Source organism: Syngnathus typhle, linkage group LG6 (genome assembly GCF_033458585.1).
Source record: "Syngnathus typhle isolate RoL2023-S1 ecotype Sweden linkage group LG6, RoL_Styp_1.0, whole genome shotgun sequence".
NCBI lineage: Eukaryota > Metazoa > Chordata > Actinopteri > Syngnathiformes > Syngnathidae > Syngnathus > Syngnathus typhle.
The window spans coordinates 19,984,282-20,004,281 of NC_083743.1; the positions used below are offsets into that span (position 1 = coordinate 19,984,282).

At 48.1% G+C, this 20,000-nt stretch overlaps 1 long non-coding RNA gene across 4 annotated transcripts; it reads left to right on the top strand.

Moving 5' to 3' along the window:
- The first annotated feature begins 6,924 nt into the window (after positions 1 to 6,924).
- On the top strand, positions 6,925 to 10,203 carry LOC133155649 (uncharacterized). 4 transcript variants are annotated; one of them, XR_009714706.1, is made up of 8 exons: positions 6,925 to 7,090; positions 7,310 to 7,453; positions 7,597 to 7,679; positions 7,794 to 7,954; positions 8,039 to 8,162; positions 8,245 to 8,932; positions 9,061 to 9,187; positions 9,259 to 10,203. It is a non-coding gene; the product is annotated as an uncharacterized LOC133155649 (long non-coding RNA). The 4 variants fall into 4 exon arrangements; XR_009714708.1 differs by having other exon boundaries at positions 8,367 to 8,932; XR_009714707.1 differs by having other exon boundaries at positions 6,932 to 7,090; positions 8,245 to 8,482.
- The last annotated feature ends 9,797 nt before the right edge of the window (positions 10,204 to 20,000 follow it).

Sequence of the window (20,000 nt, forward strand, 5' to 3'; positions counted from 1 at the left end):
GTGGGGGCCCTACCAAGGCGGGTCATGAGTGCCAGTCGGTCAGTTCGGGAGAAGGGGAGGGTACTCGGAGGCCCACCGGGAGCAGACGGGGGTCCGGAAGCTGAAGGGGGTGAAGTACGGCAGACGGCCGTCCCCGGGAGGGGGTGTTCGTTCACGTGCGGACGCCGGGAGCAGGCGGCCGTCACGCAATTCTGCCAACCGTTCCCACCGGCCTGTGTTTAAGGAGGCGGCCGGTCCTCCGTCCTTGGATGGATAACATTCGCAGATTTTCTGCCCGGCCTGTGTTTAAGGAGGCGGCCGGTTCCCTCCTTCCTTTCTTGGATGTATAACATTCGCAGGTTTTCGCCCGGCCTATGTTTAGTGAGGCGGCCGGTCCTCCCCCTCCTTGGATGGATAACATTCGCAGATTTTCTGCCCGGCCTGTGTTTAAGGAGGCGGCCGGTTCCCTCCTTCCTTTCTTGGATGTATAACATTCGCAGATTTTCGCCCGGCCTATGTTTAAGGAGGCGGCCGGTCCTCCACGAGAAGAATTCTGCCAACGTTCCACCGGCCTGTGTTTAAGGAGGCGGCCGGTCCTCCACGAGAAGAATTCTGCCAACGTTCCACCGGCCTGTGTTTAAGGAGGCGGCCGGTCCTCCCCGTCGTTCCGCCGGCCTGTGTTTAAGGAGGCGGCCGGTCCTCCACGAGAAGAATTCTGCCAACGTTCCACCGGCCTGTGTTTAAGGAGGCGGCCGGTCCTCCCCGTCGTTCCGCCGGCCTGTGTTTAGGCCGGTCCTCCACTATTCCTTCCTTGGATGGAAAGCATGTAGCACTTTGAAAATTTTCGAGCACTGTGACACTTTGAACATTTTCGAGAGTTTTTGTACTTAGAAAAATTTTCGCTCTTGCACTTCCAGAGTGCTTTGCGGTAGCTCCTAGGTTCGCTGTCCGAGCAGGTGAACACTTTTTGGGGGGGAACACATCGCTAGAGACACCAGCCGCCTGGTTCTCGGGGCCAAAATTTGTGTTCCCCACACTCGTTCTGACTATATTTTGCGATTTGGGGGTAAAGGTAATGAGTACAGTGACTAGGGGGACCAACTCATCGTACTCTGGCGCACCAACAGACCAAAGCTGGTACTGCACCTACCCCTGGTACCCCAACCCCAGGTACCTGAAGGGACTTTGAAAATTTTTCGCCAAATTTCGGAGGGAGCTCCAGGGCAAGATGCTGATTTTTCGCTATTTGCGGCCGACCGCGGAACCAGCGCGGAGCGGACACTTTACGGCGCAAGAGCCGTTGGCACTTAGAAATTTTTCGCCAAAGTTGGAGCGAGCTCCAGGGCAAGAGGCTGATTTTTCGCTATTTGCGGCCGACTGCGGGAACCAGCCAGAGTGGACACTTTACGGCGCAAGAGCCGTTGGCACTTAGAAATTTTTCGCCAAAGTTGGAGCGAGCTCCAGGGCAAGAGGCTGATTTTTCGCTATTTGTGGACGACTGCGGGAACCAGCCAGAGCGGACACTTTACGGCGCAAGAGCCGTTGGCACTTAGAAATTCTTCGCCAAAGTTGGAGCGAGCTCCAGGGCAAGAGGCTGATTTTTCGCTATTTGCGGCCGACTGCGGGAACCAGCCAGAGCGGACACTTTACGGCGCAAGAGCCGTTGGCACTTAGAAATTTTTCGCCAAAGTTGGCGCGAGCTCCAGAAGGAGAGGCTGATTTTTCGCTATTTGCGGCCGACCGCGGGAACCAGCCAAAGCGGACACTTTACGGCGCAAGAGCCGTTGGCACTTAGAAATTTTTCGCCAAAGTTGGCGCGAGCTCCAGAAGGAGAGGCTGATTTTTCGCTATTTGCGGCCGACCGCGGGATCCATCCAAAGCGGACACTTTACGGCGCAAGAGCCGTTGGCACTTAGAAATTTTTCGCCAAAGTTGGCGCGAGCTCCAGAAGGAGAGGCTGATTTTTTGCTATTTGCGGCCGACCGCGGGAACCAGCCAAAGCGGACACTTTACGGCGCAAGAGCCGTAGGCACTTAGAAAATATTCGCCTGAGTTGGCGCGAGCTCCAGCAGGAGAGGCTGATTTTTCGCCATTTGTGGCCGACCGCGGGAACCAGCCAAAGCGGACACTTTACGGCGCAAGAGCCGTAGGCACTTAGAAAATATTCGCCTGAGTTGGCGCGAGCTCCAGGTGGAGAGGCTGATTTTTCGCCATTTGTGGCCGACCGCGGGAACCAGCCAAAGCGGACACATTACGGCGCAAGAGCCGTAGGCACTTAGAAAATATTCGCCTGAGTTGGCGCGAGCTCCAGGTGGAGAGGCTGATTTTTCGCCATTTGTGGCCGACCGAGCGAACCAGCCAAAGCGGACACTTGACGGCGCAAGAGCCGTTGGCACTTAGAAATTTTTCGCCTGAGTTGGCGCGAGCTCCAGCAGGAGAGGCTGATTTTTCGCCATTTGTGGCCGACCGCGGGAACCAGCCAAAGCGGACACTTGACGGCGCAAGAGCCGTTGGCACTTAGAAATTTTTCGCCTGAGTTGGCGCGAGCTCCAGCAGGAGAGGCTGATTTTTCGCCAATTGTGGCCGACCGCGGGAACCAGCCAAAGCGGACACATTACGGCGCAAGAGCCGTAGGCACTTAGAAAATATTCGCCTGAGTTGGCGCGAGCTCCAGGTGGAGAGGCTGATTTTTTGCCATTTGTGGCCGACAGGGGAACTGTCGCAATTCGGACAGCTTGTGCGGCAGCCCACGCTGGCATTTAGAAAATATTCTGAAATTTCCACCGACTTCCGTGGTGGAGAGGCCGAATTTTCGACATTCGGGGCCGACCGGGGAACCGTCGGCACTCGGACGGAACGTGCGGCAGCCCACGCTCGCACTTAGAAAATATTCTGAAATTCTCACCGACCTCCGTGGTGGAGAGGCCCAATTTTCGACATTCGGGGCCGACCGGGGAACCGTCGGCACTCGGACGGAACGTGCGGCAGCCCACGCTCGCACTTAGAAAATATTCTGAAATTCTCACCGACTTCCGTGGTGGAGAGGCCGAATTTTCGACATTCGCGGCTGACCGGGGAACCGTCGGCACTCTGACAGCTTGTGCGGCAGCCCACGCTGGCACTTAGAAAATATTCTGAAATTCTCACCGACTTCCGTGGTGGAGAGGCCGAATTTTCGCGATTCGGGTCCGAAAGGAGAACCGTCGCAATTCGGACAGCTTGTGCGGCAGCCCACGCTGGCACTTAGAAAATATTCTGAAATTCTCACCGACCCCCGTGGTGGAGAGGCCGAATTTTTGACATTCGCGGCCGACCGGGGAACCGTTGCCACTCGGACAAGTTGTGCGGCAGCCCACGCTCGCACTTAGAAAATATTCTGAAATTCTCACCGACTTCCGTGGTGGAGAGGCCGAATTTTCGACATTCGGGGCCGACCGTGGAACCGTCGGCACTCGGACAAGTTTTGCGGCAGCCCACGCTCGCACTTAGAAAATATTCTGAAATTCTCATCGACTTCGGTGGTGGAGAGGCCGAATTTTCGACATTCGGGGCCGACCGGGGAACCGTCGGCACTCGGACAAGTTGTGCGGCAGCCCACGCTCGCACTTAGAAAATATTCTGAAATTCTCACCGACTTCCGTGGTGGAGAGGCCGAATTTTCGACATTCGGGGCCGACCGGGGAACCGTCGGCACTCGGACAAGTTGTGCGGCAGCCCACGCTCGCACTTAGAAAATATTCTGAAATTCTCACCGACTTCCGTGGTGGAGAGGCCGAATTTTCGACATTCGGGGCCGACCGGGGAACCGTCGGCACTCGGACAAGTTGTGCGGCAGCCCACGCTCACACTTAGAAAATATTCTGAAATTCTCACCGACCTCTGTGGTGGAGAGGCCGAATTTTCGACATTCGGGGCCGACCGGGGAACCGTCGGCACTCGGACAAGTTGTGCGGCAGCCCACGCTCGCACTTAGAAAATATTCTGAAATTCTCACCGACTTCCGTGGTGGAGAGGCCGAATTTTCGACATTCGCGGCCGACCGGGGAACCGTCGGCACTCGGACAAGTTGTGCGGCAGCCCACGCTCGCACTTAGAAAATATTCTGAAATTCTCACCGACCTCCGTGGTGGAGAGGCCGAATTTTCGACATTCGGGGCCGACCGGGGAACCGTCGGCACTCGGACAAGTTGTGCGGCAGCCCACGCTCGCACTTAGAAAATATTCTGAAATTCTCACCGACTTCCGTGGTGGAGAGGCCGAATTTTCGACATTCGGGGCCGACCGGGGAACCGTCGGCACTCGGACAAGTTGTGCGGCAGCCCACGCTCACACTTAGAAAATATTCTGAAATTCTCACCGACCTCTGTGGTGGAGAGGCCGAATTTTCGACATTCGGGGCCGACCGGGGAACCGTCGGCACTCGGACAAGTTGTGCGGCAGCCCACGCTCGCACTTAGAAAATATTCTGAAATTCTCACCGACTTCCGTGGTGGAGAGGCCGAATTTTCGACATTCGCGGCCGACCGGGGAACCGTCGGCACTCGGACAAGTTGTGCGGCAGCCCACGCTCGCACTTAGAAAATATTCTGAAATTCTCACCGACCTCCGTGGTGGAGAGGCCGAATTTTCGACATTCGCGGCCGACCGGGGAACCGTCGCCACTCGGACAAGTTGTGCGGCAGCCCACGCTCGCACTTAGAAAATATTCTGAAATTCTCACTGACCTCCGTGGTGGAGAGGCCGAATTTTCGCCATTCGGATCCGACCGGGGAACCAGCGCGCCTCGGATAGATTGCGTGTCAGCCCTCGGTGACACTTAGAAAATATTCGTAAAATTATTTCGGACCTCTAGGACCGCTTTTTCACCGTCGCTGTCCGACCGGGGAACCGTCGTAGCTCGGACAGTTCGTGTGCCAGCATCCGCTGGCACTTAGAAAAATTTTCAAAAAGAAAAAAAAGTCTTCTGCGCATACGTGCCGACTATATTTTGCGATTAGGGGGTAAAGGGGATGAGTACAGTAACTAAGGGGACCAACTCATCGTACTCTGGCGCACCAACAGACCAAAGCTGGTACTGCACCAGCGCTTACCCCTGGTACCTGAGCGCTAGCCCCTGGTACCTGAGCGCCCGCCCCTGGTACCTAAGAGCTACCCCGGCTGCCGCGAGCGATGCCCGGCGAGGCTTCCAGAGCCTCGGCTAAGCATTTTCGACGGCCCGCTGGTCTTCCAGCGGAGCTCCGGCCGGTCCTCGGGGGGCCGTTCCGCCTAACTTTTTACGCCCGATTGGGCTTCCAGGGACGCGGCTAAGCATTTTTAACCAAGTATGGAGCTTTTTTGGGACTTCCGTGTGGAGCTTCAGGGCCGTTCCGCCTAACTTTTTACGCCCGATTGGGCTTCCAGGGACGCAGCTAAGCATTTTTAACCAAGTATGGAGCTTTTTTGGGACTTCCGTGTGGAGCTTCAGGGCCGTTCCGCCTAACTTTTTACGCCCGATTGGGCTTCCAGGGACGCGGCTAAGCATTTTTAACCAATTATGGAGGTTTTTGCAGACCTCCAGCTGGAAATCCAGGGCCGTTCCGCCTAACCTTTTACGCCCGATTGGGCTTCCAGGGACCTGGCTAAGCATTTTTAACAGATTATGGAGCTTTTTGAGGACTTCCATGTGGAGCTCCAGGGCCGTTCCGCCTAACTTTTTACGCCCAATTGGGCTTCCAGGGCCGCGGCTAAGCATTTTTAACAGATTATGGAGCTTTTTGCGGACTTCCGGCTGGAGCTCCAGGGCCGTTCCGCCTAACTTTTTACGCCCGATTGGGCTTCCAGGGCCGCGGCTAAGCATTTTTAACCGATTATGGAGGTTTTTGCGGACCTCGAGGTGGAGCTCCAGGGCCGTTCCGCCCAACCTTTTACGCCCGATTGGGCTTCCAGGGACCCGGCTAAGCATTTTTAACCGATTATGGAGGTTTTTGCGGACCTCCAGGTGGAGCTCCAGGGCCGTTCCGCCTAACCTTTTACGCCCGATTGGGCTTCCAGGGACCCGGCTAAGCATTTTTAACAGATTATGCAGCTTTTTGAGGACTTCCATGTGGAGCTCCAGGGCCGTTCCGCCTAACTTTTTACGCCCGATTGGCCTTCCAGGGCCGCGGCTAAGCATTTTTAACAGATTATGGAGCTTTTTGCGGACTTCCGGCTGGAGCTCCAGGGCCGCTCCGCCTAACTTTTTACCCCCGATTGGGCTTCCAGGGCCGCGGCTAAGCATTTTTAACAGATTATGGAGCTTTTTGAGGACTTCCATGTGGAGCTCCAGGGCCGTTCCGCCTAACTTTTCACGCCCGATTTGGCTTCCAGGGATGCGGCTAAGCATTTTTAACAGATTATGGAGCTTTTTTGGGACCTCCAGGTGGAGCTCCAGGGCCGTTCCGCCTAGCTTTTTACGCCCGATTACGCTTCCAGGGACGCGGCTAAGCATTTTTAACAGATTATGGAGCTTTTTGCGGACCTCCAGCTGGAGCTCATTCACGCGAGACCGAAAGAAAAAAAAAGGCATGAAAATGGAGAATCGAAAAAGCTCGATTTTTTTCAACCGGGGCGCAGGGAGTCCTAACCGGGGCGCCGCCCCGGCTCGCCCCGGCTTGGCTACGCCTCTGGTCTACACTATTTCAAGATTTAAGATTCAAGATTCAAGAGTTTCTATTCGCCATGTTTGAGCGTGCCAAACAAGGGATTTGACTTCGGTAAATCACACCCTCTGTTCAACATTCAGGTGACTAACAACACTCAGGACATATGAAAAATGGCAACTATTCTCAAACATCCCCTGATCTTAAACTCCCAAAAGGGCAAGGAAAAACTAAAAACTCCCACCGATCAAACCTGCAGTAGAACCTGTTTAGCTGGTTAGCAAGCCTTGGGCTAAACATGGTAAATGAGAAACCTTGAGAAGAGCCCACAGATGGGATGGTCCGTCTTCCAAGAACCTGTTTAGCTGGTTAGCAAGCCTTGGGCTAAACAGGTTCTACTGCAGGTACATATTTTTACTATGTGTCCTCTCTGCATCCATTGCAGCCTGGTCATCCTGGAAGAGGGACCCTCCCATCTGTGGGCTCTTCTCAAGGTTTCTCATTTACCCTAGTTGGAGTTTTGAGTTTTTCGTTGCCCTCCTGGGAGAATATTTGTCATTTTTCACACGTCCTGAGTGTTGTTAGTTACCTAAATGTTGAACAGAGGCTGTGTTGTACCGAAGTCAAATTCCTTGTTTGACACCCTCAAACATTGCAAATAAACACTGAGGTATTAGGCCCACTTACACTCACTGGTGTCTCGTAACTTGCAGAGGACTGCTCAGTGGAAGGCATCCTCCCTTGCTACAGGGAAATGTGCAACAGCCAGCAAAGATGCCACATTGAGCTTTTGAAGGACCAGTCCTGCCCTGCCACCTACAAATATCTGCAGATGGTCTATAGCTGTGAACAGAAAGGTGGGATTCACGTCTCGTGATCTTCCACTCTGCACTGAATCTAAGACTATCTAAAGCAATGCAAGGAGTCCCACAAGGGGTTCGACGGCCAGATTTTTTTTAATCGTCCGTTCCAAATTAAAATGACTTTTGGCTGTCCTCAGTATGTCTCGATAGTCTGGGCATCGCCGACGGCAGCGTTGCAGACTCTCCCTTCAAAGCCTCCTCAATGAGAGACGCCACCCAGGTAAAAGCCCGCCTCAACAGGGAGTCCTGCTGGAAGCCGTCAAGAAATCGTACGTGGAAAATTGACCGCTTGGGACTTTGGTCACCTGAGCTTTGGAATGTCTGCCTCCTCCAGCCGTCGGCAGCTGGATCCTGGTGAACCTCGGCTACAAGAGAAAGGTGACGTCGATCGTGACCCAGGGGTGTGATAGCAACAATACTCGCTCCTGGGACATCAAACTTGAGATGAGACTAAGCGTTGACAAGAGGAAGTGGACCAAATACCCGGACGGGAAGGTGAGCGCGGGGGGGCCAATCAAGTCGACTGTGACCGCATCCTTCAATCTTGTCACAACAAACAAGGAAACATTCCATTTCTAGTTCATCGGCGGTGGGACTCATCTGCTTGAGACGCCCGCAATCGCTCAGTACGTCTGCATCCTGCCGCTAGAAAATTGTCCAGAATTTGGTCTCCGCTTCGACATCTTGGGATGCGCACAAGAGGGTGAGCAACACAATTTGCCGCTTTGGTTGCCGAAAACAACAATCCCAAAACATGCCACGAACTCTCGCCTTTTGTCCGACAGATGAGACGACCTGTGCCAGAAAGTTCAACAGCCTCCGTTTCACCAATTCGATGACATGAGTCACGCTTGACACAATGTTTCATGACCGCCTGTCGTCAATGTCACGTGTGTGTCTTCTGCAGGTTCTACTGTCCGCCCGGGTGTGACAAAGAGGAACACTTTGTCTTCGGAACGATGGTCTACTCTGCAGTACGGGATTGCCTGACCCCACCGGTGGACTTCTTGTCTGTGACTGCAAGTATGTGTAAATGCAGGACTCGCACATCTGTGCGGCTGCTATTCACGCTGGAGTCATTCAGAACAACATCGGAGGAGATTGCATTGTGATGAGCGCTCCCAAGCAGCACGTTTACTTGGGCTCCACCGGGAACGGGAGCACCTCCAGATAGAGAAGTCCCATGAAGAGCAACCGACTAATTATCACTTTATTATTTGCACTGGGTGTGTATTTTATGTTTGCGGACAGGGGTGAGTTAAAAACATTTTTAGGTCACGCCAACTGTCATGACGACTAAAACTCACACAGGGTCTCGCCTGCAGAGCCCAGATGCTCGTCACCTGACTGGGAGGAGTTTGCGGGGTTCTGCTACAAACATTTTGACGATGAATTGAACTGGGCTGATGCTCAACGGGTCTGCCGTGGTATTGGTGCCAAACTGGTGTCCATCCGCACCGAGGTGGAGCAGGCGTGGGTTAAAGTGCCTCTAATGTTGGCGCGCATCCCAACCTTAAATTTCCAACAGTCTCCGTAGAACGACTCGATGGGTGCAATATCTGAGAACCGGATGAGAGCTCTGTTCTCATCCGTTCCTGCAGAAACCAGCGACATGTGGACCGAACTGAACAACCTGGTGCTTCCCGGCACGTTCGTGTGGTCGGACCGCCACAAGGTGACCTTCACCCACTGGGCCAGCGTAAACACTCTGTGGCTGTGTTACGGCAGGTGCGTGGTCAAATCAGCATTTGGAAGATGAATAGATTTGCGCTCCACTGAAAATGATTGTTTTCCTTCAGACTGGAAGAAGATGGAAGCCAATGTCTTGCGCCCAAGTCAACAGCTTCATGTGCAAAATGCCCCACAGAGCATTTTCCAATTGCCTCATCGAAGCCACAGGTGGCGTCATAGAGTCAACCTCGCTGTGTTGGTTCCAAACATCCCAAGACCAATCGAAGTCCATGGAGAAAATTAACAATGCAAGCAAGACATCAAAGATGAAAATTTAATGCCCTTCCTACTCTGCTCAAAATAAATAGTATCACCATTTTAACAAAAAAAACCACAAAAACAAAAGAAATATCACTGACTAAGGACAACATACCTGTACAGCTGCTGCGAGAAGGCCTGGAGAGCAAACTTATCATAAGTGTTTTGGGCATTTAGCTTAGCTGTTATTAGCCAACTAGATGTCATGTCCAGATGCAATGTGAACAAGCGTGCGATGTTCACTAAGACTCGACTCTACTTGGTTTGTCCTTTTCTCTTGACAACTTTGAATGCCTTTTTGTAAGGTTACTGACTCAAAGAGCAAAACACATTGTACAGAAATTCCAGTGCTTTCAAAGAGCCCAATTGTAAGAACGTGAGACAAGAATAGTTTTGAAGCTGGAATGAAAGGTTCAAAGTCAATTATTGCTCTCGTTCATTGTTTTGTTTTTACTCATGTCGTGTTGTCTTGTCCTCATCGGCCTGTAGAAAGCGAGCCCAGACTAGACAGCTTTTTGTTTTATTCTACAAACCGGATTCGGTTGAAGTTGGGAAATTGTGTAAAATGTAAATAAAAACAAAACACAATTTGAAAATCCATTTCAACCTATATTCAATTGAATACACGACAAAGACAACATATTTAATGCTCAAATTCATTAACTTTATTTTTCAAATAATAATTTACTTAGAATTTCATGGCTGCAGCACGTGCAGTAGAAGTTAGGAAAGAGCATGTTTACCACTATGTTACATCACCTTTCCTTTTGATAACATTCAATAAACATTTTTGGAAGAGAGGAGACTACCGTTTTTTTCCATGTATATTGCGCAAAATTTAACTAATTTATTGTCCTAAAATCTGGGGTGCGCATTATACATGGGTACAATTTTTTATTTTTTTTTGTAAGAAAATCATTGTACAACAATTTTTGAAGAAAATCTTGTCACGGATGGAGTGTGGAAAGGAGCAGGGCGACCAAGTGCAGCTAGGACCAGGGTTCATTGGAGGAACTCAAAACACAGACTTGGTAAACTAATATACCTCTCTAACAAAACCAACAACAGGACTGACCGACAAAGACGTGGAACAAAAAGACAGGGTGACATTACCAAAGACAGGAACAGAAACCTGTGTTATTGTCAAATACTGTTTGTTTTTTAATCTCCATCGCGGACTGGACGTCACACGGAGGCAGTATCACTGCGCATGCGCACTATAGATCCGATGCGAATAGTCCTCTTCTTGACTGTCAATGAATGTGATAGTTTAATACAATCAGCAAATAACAAAATGTGTATTACAGGTAATATTTTATTTCACAACACTTTGCCTTGTTCCTTTTGTCTCTGCTGTTCAATTCAAACACGCTTCATACGAACGCAATGCTCTCGTATCAGACGCTTGCTGGATCACCTGCTCGTTTGCTGTCACAATGTACCCTACACAAAACTGAAACATTTGTTGCAGCTCCGAGTCACGGCGAGGGGCAAGTTTTGGTTTCCAAGGGTGTTTCTATTCCTCTTCAACTTCTCTCCCATACAGAGCCGCCTTTTTCACGTCACTTTCCTCTTTTCATTTTAAATGAACTGATCGCGGTGGTGCCTTTACGGGCAGTCGGAGAAATCAACACCAACAAAAAAAATACATCCAGCCTAGTTAAGACCATACCAAAGACTATAAAAATGGGAGCCATTGCCTCCCTGCTTGGCACTCAGCATTAAGGGTTGGAATTGGGGGGTTAGATCACCAAATGATTCCCGAGCGCGGCACCGCTGCTGCTCACTGCTCCCCTCTCCCCCAGGGGATGGATCAAAATCACACGGGGATGGGTCAAATGCAGAGGACAAATTTCACCACACCCAGATGCGTGTGTGACGATCATTGGGACTTAAAAAAAATAAAATAAAATTTGTATTATACATGGGTACAGGCTTTTTTTCCAGCATCGACATGCCATTTTTAGGGTGCATATTATACATAGGGGCGCATTATACATGAAAAAAAAAAGGTAATTCTCTTAGCTTCTCATGTGGAATTCTTTCCCATTCTTGCTTGATGAACCGCATCAGTTGTTCAACAGTCCGGGGTCTTCCCTGTCGGAATTTATGCTTCATAATGCGCCACACATTCAATAGGAGAGAGGTCTGGACTGCAAGCGGGCCAGGGAAGAACCTGGACTCTTTTACTTCGAAGCAGCGCTGTTGTAACACGTGCAGAATGTGGCTTGGCATTAAATAAGCTGCGGCGTCAATGAAAAAGACGTCGCTTGGACGGGAGCATATGTTGCTCCAAAATCTGTATGTACTTTTCAGCATTTTTGTGTTGCCTTCACAGAAATGTAAGTCACCCATGCACCCCCATACCATCACAGATGCTGGCTTTTGAACTCTGCGTTGATAACAGTCCGGATGGTCCGCTTCCTCTTTGGTCCGGAGGACACGACGTCCAATGTTTCCAAAGACAATTTGAAAATTGGACTCATCTGTCAGGTTTATTTTGATGACTGAATAACTATTAAGAGAAGAGAAACAGCAAACAGACCACAAGTGAGACAGAATATTAAGTCTTTTCTCGCGAGGAGTGCAGTACAGATCCTTCACAACAATCTCACTACACTAATTATCTGTATGCACTCCTGCTCTTTTTATTTGGATTTGCCCTACCCACAAAATGAGACAAGCCCTCTAAAAGGGGAGGAGGGAAGCACGTGGGCTTTGTCTCGTAAGAAGAAAAATCACAAGGTGTTACATACTGATATGGAACAGTGTGAGAAAGAGTACGAGTGATCAGCAACCATTCTTTGTGTCTGTGATGAATTCAGGAAACATGAGTGATCAGCGATCATTGTTTGTGTCTGTGATGAAATCAGGAAACATGAGTGATCAGCGATCATTGTTTGTGTCTGTGATGAAATCAGGAAACATGAGTGATCAGCAATCATTATTTGTTAAAAAGGAACTGTCTTGGTAGATGTCTTCATTTTGCTGAGTGGTCAGCTGCGACCTGTCTGACCCAGTAACTTCTCTCTTCTGTGGTACATCATAAAAACAGCAAGCATATATTGCAGTAATATTGCGGTAATATTGCGGTAAAGCATCGACTAGAGAACGCATGATAACATATACCGTTTTTCCTTGTATAGTGCGCCCCCATGTATAATACACACCCTAAAAATGGCATGCTGATGCTGGAAAAAAGCCTGTACCCATGTATAATACGCACCCAATTTTTATGAATTTTTTTTTATGAATTTTTTTTTTTTTTTTTTTTTAAGTCCCAATGATCGTCACACACGCAGGGAGGCAATGGGTCCCATTTTTATAGTCTTTGGTATGGTCTTAACAAGGCTGGATGTAATTTTTTTTGTTGGCGTTGATTTCTCCGACTGCCCATAAACGCACCACCGCGCTCCGTGCGCGCACGGGAAAGAGGCGTGCGGACGTGAAAAAAGCGGCTCTGTATGGGAGATACGTTGAAGAGGAATAAAAACACCCTTGGAAACCAAAACTTGGTGATTTCAAGTTTCATTTCGAGGGACATTTGTCACGTCTCGTCCCCAGTTTTGCTATGTGTCTAGGTTGCCATAGTTTCTGTTCGCGTCGCCCCTCTCTTCCTGTGTCACCTCAATCGATGTAACGTGTTTTGTATTTAAGTCCTGTCTGCCCCTCGCTCACCGTCGGATCATTGCATGTGTTACTGTCATGATGTCTGTTTGCTTTCTGTTCCTGTCTTTGGTAATGTCACCCTGTCTTTTTGTTCCACGACTTTGTCGGTCAGTCCTGTTGTTGGTTTTGTTTTCTAAAAAAAAAAAAAAAATTAAAAAAAAAAAAAATTAAAATTTTTTTGTACCCATGTATAATGCGCACCCCAGATTTTAGGACAATAAATTCGTTAAATTTTGCGCACTATACACGGAAAAAAACGGTATGTACATTTTTCTAACATCATCAGACCACAAAATACTTTTCCTTTGTGCTTCAATCCATTTTACATGAGCTCAGGCCCAGAGAACCCAGCGGCGTTTCTGGATGTGGTTCATAAACGGCTTTTGGTTTGCATGGTAGAGTGTTAACCCGCACTTACTGATGTAGTGACGAACTGTATTGACTGACAGTGGTTTTCTGAAGTTTTCCTGAGCACATTTGGTGATATCCTTTACACACTCATGTCGGTTTTGAAGGCAGTGCGGTCTGAGGTATCGAAGGTCACGGTCATTCAATCTTGGTTTCCGGCCGTGTCGCTTACGTGCAGTGATTTCACCAGATTCTCTCAACTTTTTGAAGATATTATGGACCGTAGATGTTGAAATCCCTGAATTCCTTGCAATGTTGCTTTGAGAAATGTTGTTCTTAAACTGTTCAACTATTTTCTCACGCCGTTGTGGACAAGGTGGTGAACTTCGCCCCATCCATGCTTGTGAATGACTGAGCATGTTTGGGGATCCTCCTTTTATACTCAATCATGGTACCCACCTGTTCCTAATTAGCCTGATCACATGTGGGATGTTCCAAATACCGTTTTTTTTCATGTATAATGCGCAAAATTTAACTAATTTATTGTCCTAGAATCTGGGGTGCGCATTATACATGGGTACAAAAAAAAAATAAAAAATATTATTATTTTTTCTTAAATCCAGATATCATACGGAGGCCATCATTACAGATGCGCTTTCTTCTCTGCTGTTCACTTCAAACACGCTCCATACGAACACAATGCTCTCGTATCAGACGCTTGCTAGATCACCTGCTCGTTTGCTGTCACAATGTACCCTACACAAATCCGAAACATTTCTTTGCTATTGAGTATGCTAGCGCATGCGCAGTGATACTGACCGGCAGAATAACATCCGGTTGTTCCCAAAGATGATCTTTTTTCTGAAATAATTTTACGTTCACGGACTTAAGTAGGAGTCAAAATTTGGGTGCGTATTATACATGGGTGCAGGCTTTTTTCCAGCATCAACATGCCATTTCTAGGGTGCGTATTATACATGGGGGCGCATTATACATGGAAAAAAACGGTAGGTGTTTGATGAGCTTTTCTCAGCTTTCTCAGTATTTTTCTGTCACCTTTCCCAACTTCTACTGGACGTGTTGCAGCCATGAAATTCTAAGTTCATTATTATTTGGCAAAAAACAATTACCGTTTTTTTCCATGTATAATGCGCAAAATTTAACTAATTTATCATCCTAAAATCTGGGGTGCGCATTATGCATGGGTACATTTTTTTTAAAATTTTTATTTATTATTTTTATTTTTTTAAGAAAATCATGGTACAACAATTTTTGAAGAAAATCTTGTCACGGATGGAGTGTGGAAAGGAGCAGGGCGACCAAGTGCAGCTTGGACCAGGGTTCATTGGAGGAACTCAAAACACAGACTTGGTAAACTAACATAACTCTCTAACAAAACCAACAACAGGACTGACCGACAAAGACGTGGAACAAAAAGACAGGGTGACATTACCAAAGACAGGAACAGAAACCTGTGTTCTTGTCAAATATTGTTTGTTTTTTAATCTCCATCGCGGACTGGACGTCATACGGAGGCAGTATCACTGCGCATGCGCACTATGGATCGGATGCGAATCGTCCTCTTTTCTTCTTGACTGACAATAAATGTGATAGTTTAATACTATCAGCAAATAACAAAATGCGTATTACAGGTAATATTTTATTTCACAACACTTTGCTTTGTTCCTTTCGTCTCTGCTGTTCACTTCAAACACGCTCCATACGAACGCAATGCTCTCGTATCAGACGCTTGCTGGATCACCTGCTCGTTTGCTGTCACAATGTACCCTACACAAATCTGAAAAATTTGTTGCGGTTCCGAGTCACGACGAGGGGCAAGTTTTGGTTTCCAAGGGTGTTTTTATTCCTCTTCAACTTCTCTCCCATACAGAGCCGCCTATTTCACATGTCCGCACGTCACTTTCCTCTTTTCATTAACCTAACTGATCGCGGTGGTGCCTTTACGGGCAGTTGGAGAAATCAACGCCAACAAAAAAAATACATCCAGCCTAGTTAAGACCGTACCAAAGACTATAAAAATGGGACCCATTGCCTCCCTGCTTGGCACTCAGCATTAAGTCAAAGTCAAAGTCAAAGTCAGCTTTATTGTCAATCTCTCCACATGTCACAACATACAAAGAGACCGAAATTACGTTTTTCTCTATCCCACGGTGACGAGACACATAACACGATAGACATACATGTACGCGACACAATATAAAAACAAGAAGGCAAAAATTCAAACAATCAATAGTAAGAGTGATGAATAAATAATAAATAAACAGATAACACAATAAATAAAAAAATAAAATAAAAATAAAACTTTGGGTGCGTATTATACATGGGTACAGGCTTTTTTCCAGCATCGACATGCCATTTTTAGGGTGCGTATTATACATGGGGGCGCATTATACATGGAAAAAAAAGGTAAGTCACTCCGGAGTATAAGTCGCATTTAGGGGAAATTTATCCGAAAAAAACAACACCAAGAACAGACATGAACAAGCAACAACAGGCTAAACGATAGGTATACTAATGTGACAAACACAAACAAAGACCTGAGGACGGGCCTGACGTAACATTCAGAGTTATTCAAATAACCCACCCAAACTATGAAAAAAAACGCGACCTATAGTCCGAAAAATACGGTAATGACAACACAAAATACAACACAACACAACACAACAATACTTACCTTTCCTTTAAAATCTTTTTCTCTACCTAACACAGACAGATAATGGGAGAATGTGTCACAACGTGAAGGAGATGTATTGGGTAATGCAGAAACAAAACAAAAACTATATTTAATGTTAGACACATTATCCACTAGGCTACTTTCGTCTTGACATTCATTAAATTGACAATGAAGGGACTTGAACCCTTTAATCTTCTGATCCAAAGTCAGTTAACTTCACTTGAATCTAGGCTGTAGATTTACTGTATATGCTCAAAAATCATTGCACTGCTATCACTTGTCAGAATTTCCTGTATGGCTATCTGGCCTAATGGGTAAGATTCCAAATCTAAATCATCAAATTGAAAGAGGAAAATATAGGTAAACTGTTTGTGTGCTGTTTTGATCTTTGTTGTGGTGACCCCAAATGTCAGTGACAAAAGCCAGAAGAAAGAGGCACATTTTTCATCTTATGTACAATTTTTAATTTGTTTCTCTTGACTCCAGTCGAGCAACCTGTGCTTGCTGATATTCACAATCCCTGTTTACTAGTTATTTTAGTCTGAGCAACCTGCTCAACTAAGGTTTCCAACTAGGACTAGGGTTCCTAGAGTTAGGGTTAGGGCTAGGTGTATAAAAAGTCTACCCCACCTGAGGATCGAACTCTTGACCTTCAGATTATGAGACTGACATGCTAGCACCTGCACTAATGAGGCTGTGCATTTGCAGTTTTACAATTCTTTTTTACTGTGAAACTGATCCAACCACCGGCCATTTCAATCAAACTGAACTTCACAGAAAGAAAAAGTGACTTTAAGTCTGAGCATTCTGAAAGTAGGGTTTCCAACTCGGGTTAGGGAAGCCAACTAAGGTTTCAAACTGTGGCCAGGGTTTCCAACTGGGGTTTCAAATTAGGGCTAGAGTTAGGACTAGAAGAAAGTATGCCCCGTGTGAGGGTCGAACTTACGACCTTCAGATTATGACACTGACACGCTACCACCTGCATTTTGTGAAATTGTTTTTTACTGTAAATTGATTCAACCACCGCCCATTTTGATCAAATTTAACTAGGCTAGGAAATCCAACTAGGACTAGGGTTTCCAGAAAAGGCTAGAGTTAGGGTTATATATAATATATATATATATATATATATATATATATATATATATAAATCATGCGCCGTGTGAGGATTGTCAAGTCAAGTCAAGTTTATTTGTACAGCCCTAAATCACAAGCAGTCTCAAAGGGCTTCACATAGACAGAAATTGACAATTATTCTCAAAGCATCCCCTGATGTTAAGCTCCCAAAAGGGCAAAGATAAACTTAAAAACCCCTACTGGGGGAAAAGAAGAAACCTTGAGAAGGGACCACAGATGGAAGGATCCCCCTTTCAGGATCACCAGGTTGGAATGGATGCAGAGAGGGCACAAATGATACAACATGAACATCAATGAAATAAAAAGTGGATGTCCATGTCAGAGCAGAGGGCTGCCGAAGGAGCCCTCAATTGTCCTGGCAGTGTCTACGAGGAGGTTGAGCTGCAGTTCCCCCATCCTGAATTGACCCACGAGAATCCAGATAGCCGCTGTCAGCATGGGTGCCACCTAACCACCTCCCCGGCCGGGGAGGGGGGAGGGAGGGGGTGGAGAGGGGGAGAAAACAAACTCCAGCCGAATCGGCCACTACAGGTTAGTTAAAGGCCATGTCATAGAAATGTGTCTTTAAACGTGTCTTAAATGTTTCTACTGAGGTAGCAGTTCTAATATCCATTGGTAGGGCATTCCAAAGCTCTGGAGCCCGAATAGAAAATGCTCTAGAGCAGGGGTGGGCAAACTTTTGGACTCGCGGGCCGAACTGGGTTCTAAATTTAGACCGGAGGGCCGGACAAGGAGCAGATGGACGTAGGCGTTGTGTGAAGTCATATAAGCGACCTGTAAAGGTCATTGCATAAAAGATCTTGGCCTTTAGTAGGTAGTAAAGCATGGATATTCCAAACAAGTTTTTTGAAAACAAATGCATTTATTAACAGCATTAAAAAAAAAAAATTCACTAAAAATCTGCTATCAGTGATTCTCATAAAATACGACACTGTTATTATGAATAACAATCTCCATCACTTCAGTGCCTGCAGGTCAGATTAATGAAAGATGTTTATCTTATGAGATCACATCAAACGGCAAACATTCTGACCAAATATATCATCTTGAAGAATCGGTGAAAGCATACATCCAAATAAAGTAATCAAAACAGCAACACAGTGAGGGGTATCTGAAAATCAGAGCAGAGTTTTAACTCGCAAACACCTGGTAACAGAGGTGAGGAAACGGGAAACACCTCCTTAAAGTAAGCCTTAAGAACTTTACAGGTTAAGATTAGTCGCAAATACACCCTGTTCCAAATTATTATGCAAATCGTATTTAAGTGTCAGAAAGATTAAATTTTTTGTTTTTCAATTAAACTCATGGACGGTATTCCGTGTGAGGGCTCTTTGGATAACTGAGATCAATTTCAGACACCGGTGATGATTACCGGCCAGTTGAGCCCACATTAAGGAGAAACTACTCAAGAATGGCGTTCCACATTATTAAGCAGATGATTTGAAGTTCGCTTTGAGCAGTGGCGGACGCCAACCCACGACCGGTGGGAGAGCTCGGAGGGCGGATGGGCTTTCAAGGAAGCCCCCCAGGCCGGTCCCACTCGCACTTAGAATTTTTTTTTTTTTTGGCTTCCATAATGTACCGGGCGCGGACGCGAAACCCACGCCGGGCAGGAGAGCTCGAAAGGCGGATAAGCATTCAAGGAAGCACCGTCTGGAGCTTCAGAGCCGTTCCGCCTAACATTTTACGCCCGATTGGGGTTCCAGGGAGGCGGCTAAGCATTTTTAACCAACCATGGAGCTTTTTTCGGACTTCCGTCTGGAGCTTCAGAGCCGTTCCGCCTAACATTTTACGCCCGATTGGGGTTCCAGGGAGGCGGCTAAGCATTTTTAACCAACCATGGAGCTTTTTTCGGACTTCCGTCTGGAGCTTCAGAGCCGTTCCGCCTAACATTTTACGCCCGATTGGGGTTCCAGGGAGGCGGCTAAGCATTTTTAACCAACCATGGAGCTTTTTTCGGACTTCCGTCTGGAGCTTCAGAGCCGTTCCGCCTAACATTTTACGCCCGATTGGGGTTCCAGGGAGGCGGCTAAGCATTTTTAACCAACCATGGAGCTTTTTTCGGACTTCCGTCTGGAGCTTCGGGGCCTTTCCGCCTAACATTTTACGTAGAGTACCGGGCGCGGCCACTAACTCAAGCCCGGCATGGCAGCTCGAAAGGCGGTTAAGCATTCAAGGAAGCGACGCCGGCCGGTCCGCGGGCCAAATAGGGTCCAGTAAAGTACCGGGCGCGGCCACTAACTCAAGCCCGGCATGGCAGCTCGAAAGGCGGTTAAGCATTCAAGGAAGCGACGCCGGCCGGTCCGCGGGCCAAATAGGGTCCAGTAAAGTACCGGGCGCGGCCACTAACTCAAGCCCGGCATGGCAGCTCGAAAGGCGGTTAAGCATTCAAGGAAGCGACGCCGGCCGGTCCGCGCTTGGGGCCGGTGGCGGTCGCCTTGTGGCGGTCGGGGCTGGCGCTTGGGGCCGGTGGCAGTCGCCTTGTGGCGGTCGGGGGATGGCGGTCGGGGCTGGCGCTTGGGGCCGGTGGCGGTCGCCTTGTGGCGGTCGCCTTGTGGCGGTCGGGGGGTGGCGGTCGGGGCTGGCGCTTGGGGCCGGTGGCGGTCGCCTTGTGGCGGTCGCCTTGTGGCGGTCGCCTTGTGGCGGTCGGGGGGTGGCGGTCGGGGCTGGCGCTTGGGGCCGGTGGCGGTCGCCTTGTGGCGG